At 41.0% G+C, this 15,440-nt stretch overlaps 1 long non-coding RNA gene across 1 annotated transcript; it reads right to left on the reverse strand.

Annotated features, from left to right (window-relative positions):
* Positions 1-5,076: 5,076 nt before the first annotated feature.
* LOC113746668 (uncharacterized) lies at positions 5,077-11,899 on the reverse strand. Its single transcript, XR_003463035.1, has 3 exons — positions 11,857-11,899; positions 5,384-5,542; positions 5,077-5,270 (listed from the first exon to the last, which is right to left on the reverse strand). It is a non-coding gene; the product is annotated as an uncharacterized LOC113746668 (long non-coding RNA).
* Positions 11,900-15,440: the final 3,541 nt, after the last annotated feature.

Consider the following 15,440-nt stretch of genomic DNA (forward strand, 5'->3'; position numbering starts at 1 on the left):
TGTGTGCATTGTGCTGTATGCAGTGAGACAGAAGAAAAAAAAGGTCAGTATTAACAAAGGAGTTCTTCTAAATGCTGCTAAATGTTCCAGGCAGGAGTTTCATGAACATCTTGTTTCATAAGTTCACTTGCTCATCATGTCTGCAGTGATTGGTTCCTCATATCAAGAGTCTTATTATGAGCTGATTTATACTTAGTATGATTTGTTCTGTCACCAGCATGATATTTCCTGTGTTTTCTCTACACAGGAGCGCTAGGACAACATCGTCTGAGGCCTGACATCCAACTGTGACCTTCTGCTCACCACACTGACCTTCTTTCTAGACATTTCTGCTCACAACACAGCATGGAAACAGCCGTCACCAAAGACAGCCTCCTCTCTGCAGTCTTGGTCCAGCTCAGCATCCTCATCCTCCTGGACCTCACTGAAGCATTTGACACCATTAACCACAACCATTCTTCTCTCCACGTTCCATCCACATCAAAAATGGGTCAGCTTAGGTGTCTTGGCCCCGCCAGAAGTACAACTTCAGTCCAATTCTCTTCAAGAGAGAAGCGGATTCATCACAGTGGCTGTAGATGAACTTTATTATCTTCTTAGACAACAAAGCCTGAGCCTCTCATGGATAGACTGATCTGTCGTTCCCCAAACATCTCCCTTTATAACCCTCAATGTCCCAGCCCATCTTCCCCATCTAGACATAATGGTGTAAATCCATCAAACTTTGCGGACTGTTCCCCTTAAGGGGGGTCTAAGTCTTCAGGCTATATCACCCTCCTTTGCACACACGTTCTGTCTGCGGCTGAGCATGTCTTCCAGCATGATTCACGTGTGGGATGGCCTAAGGGCAACCTGAGGGTGTCCCTGTCCGCCTCTCCTCTCTCCTGGGTGTGGTTTCTTTGTCTGCAGGTGTTTTCCATTACATTATTTTAGATTAGAGTATTTATGTCACAGCAGCCAGGTGCTCATTCTCTTCTGCTCTGTATGGCTCTGCCCTGTACTGGGCTCCTCTGTTCCCAGTATGGTTGGTTTGGTTTGGTTTAGCTTGATGCTTTAGGTTGTCCTTTGCTTTTGTTCCACACTGTCAACACTTCCACACTCACACTTCTCCCTCATGCAAACCCTACACCACTGATACCACTGCTTCTACACACTCCATAACTTCAAATCCTTTATGATTGTTTAATGTGTCCTAATTTGATTTAATAAAGAATAGTTTAAACAGATGTACATGGTGTGGACTCATGTCATGACAACAAGCTTCAGGCTCTGTGGCCTGCAATGTGCCAAGCTTCTCTTTTTTTCCCTGGCCTTCTCTAAGGATGACACCATTAGAGTCCAGTCTTGCTTTTTTTTAAAAAACAAACACTTTTTCCATTTTTATTACACCATTAAATCACTGATGTCTTTTACTGCATTTCATTTTTATTACACCATTAAATCACTGATGTCTTTTACTGCATTTTTTTAAAAACATCCATTCATACTACAGCTGCTTCAATGATTTTGGTGTTTTCACCATAGAAAAGCACTTATAGATGAAATTAGTTATGAACCTCTTCCATCATGTTATCATGTGTGCTGGTTAAAGAGCAGCTGTACTGTAGCATTGTCAGGGTTTATACGATACCTAAGATAGGCATTAAACACTCACACAGTGTTTAGTTTGGACAAACAGTATGTGCAGACCACAGCATCAGGTCTGACTATATATATCCCAGGCTTCAAAACATGACACCAGCAGGCAGGTTTAATGAAGAATCACTCAAGAAAAAAAACGTGCTTATCAGTGCTTGTGTGTTAGGTTTGTTTAATGCAATACGTGTTTGGCTGAGCTCTTTTGTCTTTGGAGTGGAACCAGAATCCACATGACAGGAAGTGACAACTCTACCCAGAGCTGCTTTGAGCTTTGAGTTGGAATCAGGATATTCACCTCACGTGATATGAATGCCCGCTAAAATACCTCTGCAGGATGGACAGACATGACATTGGTGCATAGGAGCAGATAAGGCAAAGTTAGAATCACAGTACAGAGGGGAAAGATAAGAACTAACAGAGTCACAGTGTACAAACAGCAGCATAAACATTATATATATTGTGTGTGTGTGTGTGTGTGTGTGTGTGTGTGTGTGTGTGTGTGTGTGTGTGTGTGTGCGCGCATGTGTAGGGAGAAGCTAGTTAGTCATGTGTTTCAGTTAAATAGTTAAATTAGTGAATGTATTGTGAGTGAGATAATTGTAGTAAATTGTTTGAATTATGCACATTGTATAATAAACACTCTGGTCTACACCTATCTCCTCCTCAATTTGTCTCCTGGCTGCTCAGGGACAGACAAGTGGAGTCAGAAGTGGGACCCCACCCTAAACTGACACTGACCACATCACCCAGTTCATGTTTTCAGCTAAATGAAGCCTTGGATTGTCTTCACTTTTGGGACCCTCTTGGGTTAATTTGACCTGGGACATATTTGGGGTTTTAAAAACTATTCTGAAATACATTTTATGTATTGTAAAGCAAACATAATCTTAGCTGTGCAAATCCCAGGAAGATAAACCAAACAGTAGAGAGGAAACAGATTAAAGCTCTGAGACTGGCTGTGACTCAGCTAACAGTTAGCTCACTTTGTGTGACTGCTAAAACTTCAAAAGGTCAATGATCTTAACAATGAAGCCATACTTTGACTTCTGAGCTTAGTACAAAGAAGTGAAGTCTAAATGTGTCTCTCAACAAAGTTCCTCCATATTGCATGAAGCTCAGACTACAGACAGAATGCTAAGTCCAGTGAAACGAGAGATTCAGTGATAAACAGAGAACTGTCTGTGAGGTTTATATCTACAACATCATCCTATCTGACAATAAATTAGAGAAACAAAGCTCACATGAAGCTGTTTGTAACACAAGGCTAACACTGAGCTAACATATGAAGCGTGTTTTATACATGGACCCCCTCATCCACTGTTTTCATGACTTACTTCAACTCTTTTACTGAACATAGTCATATGACTGCAAGTATACATGCTGCATTCACAGCTCAATATCAGCAAAACAGACCTAATGGCCCCTTTCAAAGTGTTACATTCTAATACTACAGTTAGAAGTACAGTAACCTCAACATTACACTCAAGTACAGCAGCTGATCTAGGAAGAGGTTCATGTTAAGCAGACAAATGAAAAAAATGGGTAAATGATTGTATCCATGGGAACCAGCAGTCAGGGGGAGAGACCCCCCAGCCTCCATTTCTAAAACCTTGTGATAATTAGACTAAATATTGTCGATAATTATCAGTTAATCATGGTCAACTGTTTCATGTATTTTTGAAGTAATTCATGTCAATACAAGGACTACAGTATGTCATTTCTGCTGCTGGCGTCTCACATCAAAACATATGTCTGGGCCCTGAGTCAGTCAGCCTGTCCCCCTGACCCCCCGACATGGACCTGTCCTGTACTGGTGTCTTTTATGATGAGGGGTTTCTACACACAGACATATGCACAGAGACACACACATACACAAGTTGTGTTGAACGCCATGTAGAACTCAGATGACAAGCACTTTTTAGATTCCTGTGAATCAGTGTGACAGAGGTGTACAGCCCAGGACAGGAGGACTCTGCAGCAGCTGATTAAACCTCACAACATCACAAAGCAACACCTAATACTGATTAATAAATTAACCACCTTGATACCTTGATGAACTCACTAAATTCACATGTTACCGTCACCACACACACATACACAGACAATTCAGTAAGCTTTACATTGGTGGTATGTTCTTATCGTTTAACTCACTGAAAAATATGGCCTTTATGATTTAAGACTTGAAATATGTGGTGATGGCTAACACATGCCAGTGTTTAACACACTTTCCAATATCACAAACACATAATGGGAGGCTGCACACCCTGCTTTGACTCAAGTAAAATTGATACATATTGTTCCAGAGTGGCAGTGCAGTTATTCAGGAAGCAGTTTGTCCTCCTTTAAAGGAAGAAAGAGAAAGGGAATTGCACAGCTGCAGTGGAACAAACACACACTGTTACGACCCGGCTCGTTTTGGAGAGCAGTAACATATGATTGGATTGAAAATGAGGTGGAAAGCCACTACTGGACAGGTTCTGGTTAAAGTCAGGAGTTTAATTAACCAAGGAGAGTGCACTTACACCAGAAAATATAACAGAAAGGGCCAAGAGGCTATACAGGAGCTGACAAAATAGCCAATACACAAAATGAAATTGAATGAATTACAAAGATTCCAAAAAACGAACTGGAACTGCTCAGACAGGCAATGCTGAGGAACACAAAACACTCTAAACCACACAGCTGGGTTTGCATAACCAGCAGAATCACCCATGGAAACACACAATTAATAAACACCAAATGGCAGCCAGCCATGGCAGTAACACACACATCAGTGCAGGCCTTTCCCTCCTCAGATTATTTTTGGCTTGGATAGAGAGAGAGGCAGAATGAACTGGAAGGACAGAAGCCTCAAATCTGTGACCGTTTACTCTGGCCTGGCTGCTGGCAAATGCAGTAAAGAGTCCAAGTCCACATAAATACAGATTTAGGAGCCAAAAGCAGCGTTCATGTAGTCTGTCAGTTTACTTGAGTTTTCAGTTGCTCACCTGTTGGCATGCACATTCATTCATTGCTCTCATTTTGATTAACCAAACTAGTTCTTTTTTTTCTTTAAATCACTTTGTACGCATTATAAACTTGTTTTTGAAGTTTTGAAGTTTGTATGATTAGTCTGGGGAGCTTTGTGTTGAAACACACAGGCTTGGGGAAGCTACAAATTCAGGCTCAATATATTTTGGGAGAATTAAAAGTACCTGTCTTTATTTGCTAATTTGTTGTGTGAACAACTATGTCTACATAAGCTTTTATACACACACACACACACACACACACACACACACACACACACACACACATATATCATACCTGTCGACAGGCGTCACTTGATTACCCCACAAACAGTCACAGCTTCCTTATCATATTGTTGAGGAGAGCATTTTTATGTTATCTCACTGTTACACAGCACAGGAACAGGACTCAAAAGCAGCACTCAGGATACAGGTAAAAACTGTCTTTAATGACAGACAACAATGGGCTTAAATACAGCTGAAGATCTGGATGGATGTGACTCGTGATGAGCTCACAGGAAGACCCCATCTGCAGGGTTCTGATGAAACTTGAGGTGAATGGGATCAAAGCCCGACATTAGACCACACCGCTGTCCCCATTTTTTCCTCTGGAGAAGCATTTTCCTGTGAAGAGAAACCAGAATGAAATATCTCGTGGGGACACTGTGGACTACATGTTGAAGAAGTTACAGTGAAACAAACACAAGCATTATAAGATCTCATTTGTTAATACTGACCTATAATTTTCTTCTGTCTCACTGCAAAGACAGCACAACACAACAGCACAATGCACACAAGGCCAAATAAGCCAAGTGGTACACCAAGAGCATGATAGTTCCTCTGGCCAGCCGTAACACTGTGTGGAGGTCCGATGGTTGGTGTGATGGGATCATCCTCTGAGAAACAGACAAGTGGAGATAAATAGTGTGAAATACTGTTTGTGAGCCATTACAAGAAGCAAAGTCAACACTGTCTACTTTGTGCAGATATACATTGTCTTTCTTACTTATTCCATTAAAGAAATTCAGTTGGTAATCTCTCAGGTTTACAGTGATACACAGTTTGAGACAGACAAGTTTGGAATGCTAGTTGCTAGGTGAAGTATATATATATTTTCCACGCCTGTGTGGAAATGTATAATAATGTTTGAATTAAAATAGATGTGTGTTAAATGTATCTGTGTAAGTATAAGGTCACACAGAGTATATTGTTTTTAAATGTTGTGTAACTAGTATAAGTGTTTTGTAGAAGTTGCAGGTTCAAGGCCTACACACAAAGAGAGAGAGACGAGGGGGGGCTGCACTTGAGTTTGTTTAGAACTGAGAGCAGAAACAGAACATCTTACTAGACAGGTTGTGTCAAAGTTCACGATGCCCTACCAGACAGAGTACTCCCACGCTAAGATGCAAACTGTTCTCAGGAAGAGTACTATCTATGGAGCAAAACCCCCAATAAAAGTGTCTGTTTAAGAGAAATGACCATGAAAGGACTTGTAGATGTATAGTGAACGCCCTATGACATATGCTTTGTATCTGTTTTGTGTGTGTGTTAATAAAACTTAGCCAGAAGCTTTGGGACCCCAGAACTCAGCAGTGCGAGAAGGTGAACAGGCCGCGGGGTCTGTTAAGATTCAGAGCTGTGTTCTCCCTTTGCAAAGGTGAAACTGGAATCTGTCTTTGTCTCCTTCATTTCAGACATCTCTCTGTTTGTATTTCAGGTCTGTAGCAATTCGGGGTGGGTTTGCAACACCACAACACCTGTCATTACCTAATCATGGCTTTTATGTCAGAGGGTAGAGTGGAGATAGTGTCGGACTCTTTACGAGTTTTGGACATTAGGTGAATAAAACAGGGGGAAACCATGCAGGGTGTGGTCAGTGTGAGAAATACAGATGCTGCCTGTCAAACATGTTCTTATATGAGAGACAGGAGCGTGGCTGGGTATCAAGGTGAACAGAGTAAATAACTTCCTGACAGTTTCACAGCTCTAATGGTCCAACTCTGTGGTGAAGTTGGGGTGGGGTAACAGACAAATAGGAAAAATGCAGCACACACACACACACACACACACACACACCACATAAAAGCCTTGCAGTTGTGCCCACAGATAGCAGCAGGCTTCTTTATACAGTCAATGCGTGAAGTGTATTAAAAAAAAGTTGAGTGAGTGAGTGAGTGAGTGAGTGAGTGAGTGAGTGAGTGAGCGAGTGAGAGAGATCTTTATACCACTACTATCTTTGTATTTTTTTGAAATACGGCAAGAAAGTGTTAGTGCGTGAAGTGTAAAAAAACAACTGGTTAGAGCCAGCTGACGGTGTGAAAAAGAAAAAACGGAGACAGGCAGCGACGCGAGTCGCATTCTACCGCATCTTAGTCGCATGCCTTGCTTATGTTTCCTCATAAATGCATACATTTTTATACTACAGCTGTTTTAATGATTTTGGTGTTTTCACCATAGAAAAGCACTTATAGATGAAATTAGTTATGAACCTCTTCCATCATGTTATCATGTGTGCTGGTTAAAGAGCAGCTGTACTGTAGCATTGTCAGGGTTTATAAGATACCTAAGATAGGCATTAAACACTCACACAGTATTTAGTTTGGACAAACAGTATGTGCAGACCACAGCATCAGGTCTGACTATATATATCCCAGGCTTCAAAACATGACAAACCACCAGGTTTAGGGAAGAATCACTCAAGAAAAAAAGGCTTATCGGTGCTACTTGTAACGTAACTGGATTTCATATCATGAGTCATGATATGATGCATGACTCATGATATGAGTCATGATATAGCATGCACGTTTAGAAACAGGAAGAGTTTTTTGCATGATATATTTAGCATGAGTAGTAGTTCTTCAGTGAATGACTGCTTACGTATGAACAACACACACTGTTGTGACCTGTCAAGAAAATATCCTGCAGTTATGTCATTTGTTAGTTCTGTTACCATGATAATGAATTCCAGGGTTGAGTCAGGGTGTGTCTCATGAACATTTCGCCCAGCAGTGACTGGCATTTTGGGAAAGCTTGCACAACATTCCTTTTTCAACATTGCCTTCAAAATCATTCCACTGTATTTCTACTGGCTTTAATATAAATCACTGATGTTGTGGAGAAATTGCTGAAGTCAAAGGTCAGTGGTGAGGTCAGGAGGGAAGAAAGTGTTCAGGAGGCTCTGATGTCTTATGCTGTATTATTTATTGACGCTTGATCAAGGAGGATTAGAGACACTCTCAAAGTTCATCAGAAGTGCCTGAGTCGGTCTCACATTCTGCCCAACTCATGCTGGTGGAATGACTTTAAACCCCAAGATAACACCACAAATACTACACGCCCAGAATTAGTCAAAGAGAATGTCTTTACCCATTGTCAGCATATTCTAGTCTGGAGACAGATGTCTGTTTACGCAGATTGGAACATTTTTTGGGGCTATTGCTAGCTGTCTCCATAATCTCGATAAAATACTTTCACTGAATCCACTATGGTTTAATAAAAAGTATCATAACGGAGAGGTGGTGTTGACATGCTCCAGCTGTGACCATAGGAAAATTGACATTGTTCATCTAAAATATCAAAAAATGTCAAACATATCAGAGCATTGTGGTATTGATCCATTCACCACAGCCAGGAGAATGAAAAGGGATTGTCAGGGATGTAGCTGACCATGCTATTGCCTGATTTAATGAGGTTTATGAAAGAATTTGACAGAGTTGACGGAAACAGATTTCTATGGAAAATATTTTTAGATGTTCACGGCATGCATTGTTTTATACATTTATAACCCTTATATTTGATATAAATGTTTTCACAATTGCAGAGGTTTTTAAAGTTTTGGGGGCTGGTAAATATTGGGACCTCTTTCTGAAGACAAGAGAAATACCATGGGCTATCTAACCACTGGTCATACATTTAAATAAATATCCCCCAAAAAAGTAATTATCTATGCTAAAACATATCAGTATTCACAATTCCTTTAGATCTAACTTTGTGAGTATGTCAATCATTATTAATTTCTTTATTTTTGATATAAATAAGACTTGTCTATGTGGGACATGTTTTGTCCCAGCTCTCAAGAATCAGTGACATGCAATAAATGCTTTTGATGCTACTAACCTGGCTACATTTCAGTCATGTCATATATGTATGCATTAGCACTGTGAAAAAGGAATTGAGTCCAAATATAATCTTAGCTAACAGAATGCCGTGCAAATCCCAGGAAAATAAACCAAACAGTAGAGAGGAAACAGATTAAAGCTTTGAGAGCAACTGACTGACGAGAGAGCACAAAAACTCTGGGGAAGAAGTTAAGTTAGTAACATGTATTAACAACATGCATTAATGGGACATGAATGTTTACAGATGCAGACAGAATAAAGGAAGAGGTCAGTGCACCATTTGAAGTCCTCCGGCAGTTTAGTCCTATAGCAGCATAACTAAGGGATGACCTGAGCCAGCACTAACTATAAGCTCTATCATAAGTCTACTCTTTAAGGTCCAGTGTGTAGAATTTAGTTGCATTTAGTGGTGTCATTGCTGCATTGCAATCTCCTCACATCACCCTCCTGTAAAGGAGAAACAACACTTGAAAGGCTCTGTCTAGTCAATATTTAGTTTGTCTGTTCTGGGCTATTGTAGATACTAGGGATGAGCGAGTACAGCATTATCTGTATCTGTACTCGGGGTGGGCGTGGCCTAACCCAGAAATGGGCGGAATGGGTCGAGTTGTCTTGAAATGGGTGGGGCTTTAACCGGCATGTTATTTTAAGCATGCAGTTGATATGGGTTGATCAGAAATTGTTATATTTATTGCTGATTAGAAAACTATTTACAGGACAGCATCAGCATTGAGCTTCAGATCAATGGTTTTGATCACAATAGTGTGTGTGTAGCTTAATTTGTAATATTATTTATACCACTACCACCTTTATTTTTTTATGAAATACAGCAAGAAAGAGTCAGACACTGATTAAGTGAAGTCAAAAAAACTTGTTAGAGCCAGCTGATGGTTAAAAAAAAAAACAAACAAAAAAAAAACAACACACACAACACACAGTAAAAACAAACCTGAAGCTGAAGAAACCCTAAACGGTTTCTCACCACCCTGGTGGGTGGCCAGACATAGGGAGTCAGTTTTGATGTTGATGTTGTAGTGTATAGTAGGTTTGGCTGGGAGTACCAGCAGTTTAGTTTTTGAGAGGTTCAGCTGGAGGTGATGTGCCTTCATCCATGTGGCGATGTCTGAGAGGCAATCGGAGACCCATGCAGAGACCAAGGTGGAAATGATAATCACAGTTGAGTGTCATCTGCATAGCAGTGGTAGGAAAAGCCATGTGAGCGGATAATTGGACCCAAGGAGGTGGTGTAGACAGCAAATAGAAGGGGCCCCAGCACTGAGCTCTGGGGTACTCCTGTGGTGAGGTGATGCGAAGTGGACAGCTGTCCAAGCCAGGATACACTGAATGAGCGCCCTTTCAAGTAAGAGTCAAACCAGGAAAGAGCCAAGCCAGAGATGCCCATGTTTAAGAGAATAGAGAGGAGGATGTGATGGTTAACTGTGTCAAAGGCAGCTGATAAGTCAAGTAGAATGAGGACAGAGGACTGTGCTGCTGCTCTTGCTTCTTTTAGGGTGTTTCAGCTGAGTGACAACTCTTAAAAACCAAATTGAGAGATTGTTTGTAGGAGAAATTCTGAGAGTTGCTTAGCGACCGTCCAGTCAATAGTTTTGGATAAGAAGAAAAAAGGAAGAAGTGAGACAGGACGATAGTTCTCAACCTGAGCAGGGTTGAGAGAGGGTTTCTTGAGTAGAGGCATTACTTAAGCTGCTTTGAATGCAATGGTAAAGTGCCGAGGTCAGTGACGCTTTTATCACATGTGTGATATGTGGCGTGATGGTTGGGCTAATTGATTGAAGTAGGTTTGTTGGTATAGGGTCCAATGAGCATGTAGTAGGACGGCTACATGTCAACAGTTTGGATACCTCACTCTCAGAGAGGGGTGTGAAGCCAGAAAAAGAAAAAGATGTGCAAGCAACTGTGCTAGGTTGCAAAAGTGCAGCAACTGATTTGGTGCCCAGCTGGGATGGAGAGAGACATGTAGTAGGACTGCTACATGTCACAGTGTTAGGAGTCGGGTAGGTTGTGAGCTGGTCAGAGAATTGGCTGCCACTTTGCCTGTAAAGAATGGTGCAAAGGTATCAGCAGTAAGGCTGGTAGGAGGAGGAGGCGGAGGGTTGAGTAGTGATTTGAAGGTGGAGAAAAGTTTCCAAGTGTCAGTGACCCTGTTGACTTTGTTGCTGTAAAAAAGCAGTCTTTGCGGCTGTGACGCCAGTTAAAAAAGAGGATGAAAAGTAGATTAAGGACACAGCTTCTTCAGACATGAGTTCAGAGTAGAGCAGAGTCACTCAGTGGCATCATTAACCTTCAGAGAGGAGAATGTGCTGAGTGGTGGTAGAGCAGAGGTAACAATAGAGGAGAAGTGGGCTGGAGATAAGTTATGGAGGTTGCGACGGAACGTAACCATTGATGGAGCAGAGGGTTGCTCTGACAGAGTGACATTAAACTGGATAAAAAAGTGATCTGATAGGTGGATAGGTGTTACCACCAGTGCATCTGTGGCACGGTTTCGCGTGAGAATCAGCTTTAAGGTTTTTGCCAGCTTTGTGAGTAGGAGGACTGTGGACCACCTGGAGGTCAAAGGAATGTATTAATGACATACAGTTATAGAGTCTGGACTGTCTAAGTGGATGTTCATGTCACCCAGGACAAGCAACAGACAGTCATGATCAGGTATGGATAACAGCAGGGTATCTAGTTCATCTGTAAAGTCACCGATTTGGCCTGGTGGCAATAACTTCTACATGTTAAGCAGACAAAATGTATCCATGGAAACCAGCAGTCAGAGGGATCTAAGATTTGACTGACTGGGTTTAAATGAACAGAATGAAAAGAGAGACACGTCTTTGAAGGTTCATGTGTTCATGTCCAGTCGTGTTGAACGCCATGTTGAACTCATCGTAACTTCTACATGAAGACAAAACATGACACTTTGTGGCCATGCTGAAAACATTAGAAGACAAGAAGAGAAAGGCAGCATTACATGTGTGTAAGTGTTTGTTACATTTCTGTCACACAAGACACAAAACAGACAGAGACAAGTTTGACCAAAAGCACAACATTTCCAGTGAAGCATAACTGCCACTCAATCTTACCTGTTTGCAGTTACCACAAACTTTACCACAGACTTTCTGCCAGTCCGACAGCAATGCATTGCTACAGGCAAGCTGCAGGTGATCAAATACGATTAACCAACCACACCCCCATTATTCACCTGTTTGTTGATTCAAACATTCAACACATTCCTCGGAGACACATTTCAGCAGTGACTGTGGCTCCCACTGTCATACACATGTTTTGTACTCTTCTTACATACCTTTTGTTTGGTCAATGTAAGGTTCGTTTAAAACTTCTGTAAAACTGCTCAGGTCTGATTTTTCTGATGTTGTAAAGTGCAAAGCGGCATGACCGGGCAACTGAGACGACATGATTGGAAAATGTTAGTTGGTCATCAATCATAACCCCTAGGTTTCTCACCACCCTGGTGGGGCCCAGACATAGGGAGTCAATCGGGTTTAATCAGGTTCACTTTTTCAGCATCTGTTTTTGCACAGATACTCATCACATAATACTTTACTAATTCCTAGAAGAATTTGGCTACTACCCTATGTTTTAAAAGGGTTTTTCACTCTTATAGTAATGTAGGCAAAAGTAAAAAATGAAAAATATCTTCAGTGTTCCAAGTGAGTTTTCTTTGACATAGTAACACATATCTTGATTCTGACACTTACCACCAACATTACACACAAAGCCCTTGTATTTGTGAAGATATACTGGGTAGGTCATTTTGGACAGGAAGCAGAGAAAATAGGCTTAGTGATGAAGAGGTTAATGCAACAGGTGTCTGGCTGAGCTTATTTGTCTTTGGAGTGGAACCAGCTGTACAACTCTACCCTGAGCTGCTTTGAGCTTGGAGTTGGATTCAGGATATTCAGCTCACTTGATATGAATGCCCGCTAAAATTCCTCTGCAGGATGGACAGACATGACATTGACTGCTGTGCAATGTGGGGCTGCCACACCCTGCCTGTTACAAGTGAATGAAGATATTCTCAGCATTCCTCATGACTCACTGTAGTTCTGTTTGTTTCTGTTTAGGTATGTTGTTTTATGAATCATATAATAGTGCCCTGGTGGCACTCGTGGCAGACAATGGTAAAGAGTAATCTCTTTTTATCTAACACAACCATCAGGTCCACTCACTGAATACCTTCTGAACTAATGTTGTTCCAGCCTCAGTTGTACTTATCTATCATTAGCATTCATGTCAAAGCACCATATGGGGCCTCTAGGGCCTCCTCTAGTTTGTTTAAATATTAATTTAAAGAAAATGTATTTATTTCAGTTTGACCAGTGAAACTGTCATCGATTTCTGTAACATTTGTGAACATGGGTTCAGTTAACTAAATCCTCAAAAATGCAGCACAGCTCTTCTGTGTACTGTGATACAGATCTGTCACAACATCAGCCAAAAGTGTGAGTGAAGTGGTATTGTATTATAACAATGCCACATCCTTTCACAGCTTCTGATCCTTTAAGTGACAAACCACAATATGTGCACATGCTGTGGTTGGAGTTCCCCTCCCTTCATATCTTTTGTCTCATAGCTGCCAGCAGATTTCACATGTTGGTCTTTATCACAACGTCCGAGAACAAACTTCTAAATAAACACATGATACACTAAGATAACTAGATCAGAAATACTTTATTAATCCCAAACTGGGAAATTGCATTGTCACGAAGCTGGTACTGGCAAGGAGAACCTAGAAGCACAGCTCACAGGCAGACAAGTTTAAGGGATAAGCAGTTTAGTAAGTCTAAAGTACAAGGGGGCAGGGTCAAAACCAGGAGAGCGGAAAGGCAAACAACAAGGGGCAGGCAGGAATCCAAAGACGGGGTCAGAACGGGAAGACTAGACAGGAATCGCTGGAGAGCTTGGCAAAAACACAACAAGACAATCTGGCAGATATGAAGTGGAAATGAACCAGTATATAAGCTGAGGGACTGATGAGCAAATGGACTGTAGGTGAGGAGATGGGCGGGGAAAAACAGGTGAGGGAAATGAGCTGATTGCAAGGTGGGATCTGAAATGAAAGGGAGAATTAGTGGACATGAAACCAATAAAAACAAACTGAGTGTAACTATATTACATGCATTAAAGTAACAGCATTTCACCTGTAGTTACAATAAATACCACAATGACGTAAAAATAAAAATAGAAAGAAACAACCTAGGCATATTAGGTAGTATAAATATAAAATATAAGATGAGACACATTAGAGACATATTAAAATAAAAGTAGTAATACAAACTAGAAAAATTTCTAAAGAAATTTTGAGTGTGCCTGACTCTGGCCCCATCGCCCCCATACATTTTTACTGACACTGCTCAGCAAATTCAGTATTAATACAACAAGCTGTGTCATCATTGCCTTTTTAATGGGCTCTTATTTTGAAATACTTTTGTCTTGTCTGTGTGTTGTATTTGTGTATGCATGTGTGCGTGTGTTTGTCTTATTTGTCTGTGTGTGTGCATGTGTGCTTGTCCTGTGTGTGTGTGTTTGTGTGTGTGTGTGTGTGTGTGTGTGTGTGTGTGTGTGTATGTCTGTCTGTCTCTCTATGTGTCTATGTTTGAGTCTGCGAGAGAGGAGGATAAAATGGCCGACATTAAAAATGTAGTCTTGATAGTCATTGATATCATCATCTCGGTTCCTGTCAGAACACGTGCAGCAGCATTCTGAATTAACTGCAAACTTCTAAGAGACTTATTGGAGCAGCCTGATAACAAAGAGTTACAATAGTCCAGCCTTGAAGTAACAAATGTGTGGACTAGTTTTTCTGCATCCGCTTGAGAGATAATGCGTCTGATTTTAGCGATGTTACGTAAGTGGAAGAATGCAGTCCTCGAAATTTGTTTTATGTGACGTTAAAGGACAAATCCTGATCAAAAACAACTCCAAGATTCTTTACAGTGGAGCTGGAGGCCAGGGTGATCCCATCTAAAGTAACTAAGTCTCTAGAAAGAGAGTTTCTGAGGTGTTTTTGAGGTGTCAGTTTTGTCTGAATTTAACATCAGAAAATTGTAGGTCATCCAACTTTTTATATCCTTAAGGCATGCTTGGAGTTGATAATAAAGACAGATTACTAATGTCTTCATCTAAGCCGTTAAAGTTATTTTATGAAGGTCGATGGGAGCAAAACTGTCTAAATATATATGTATACAATATGTTTTACAGCTGTTTCCAAACTTGCTGTATCAGAATGCAGATCAATGCCTGTTGAGGGCAAGAGGTGATGGATTTTGTCTCTAATAGTTATAATCTTATCATTAAAGAAGCTCATGAAGTCATTGCTACTTAGACCTAAAGGAACAGATGGCTCAGTGACATTTATAGATTGGTGTATACAGTGACAGTTGTGATTAGAATTACAGCAGAGCATGTGTGGCCGGTCTGCCTCATAGTTTGCCTGGAAATACACAACTACACACAGACACAAACTATAGCCTCCCTCATGGGAATTCCAATGTTGAGTTGTGATGAGTCATGCTCATTGAACTAAGACATAACGCTGCTCTCTCCTCTTGTGCTGTTGCACCAAAAGAGATCAGGGGACACACTCGCCTCATGAATAGTTCTGGACTGAGTGTGGAGAGGAGAGTTTGGGTATTATGTAAATATG

The sequence above is a fragment of the Larimichthys crocea genome, chromosome X, assembly GCF_000972845.2.
Source record: "Larimichthys crocea isolate SSNF chromosome X, L_crocea_2.0, whole genome shotgun sequence".
NCBI lineage: Eukaryota > Metazoa > Chordata > Actinopteri > Sciaenidae > Larimichthys > Larimichthys crocea.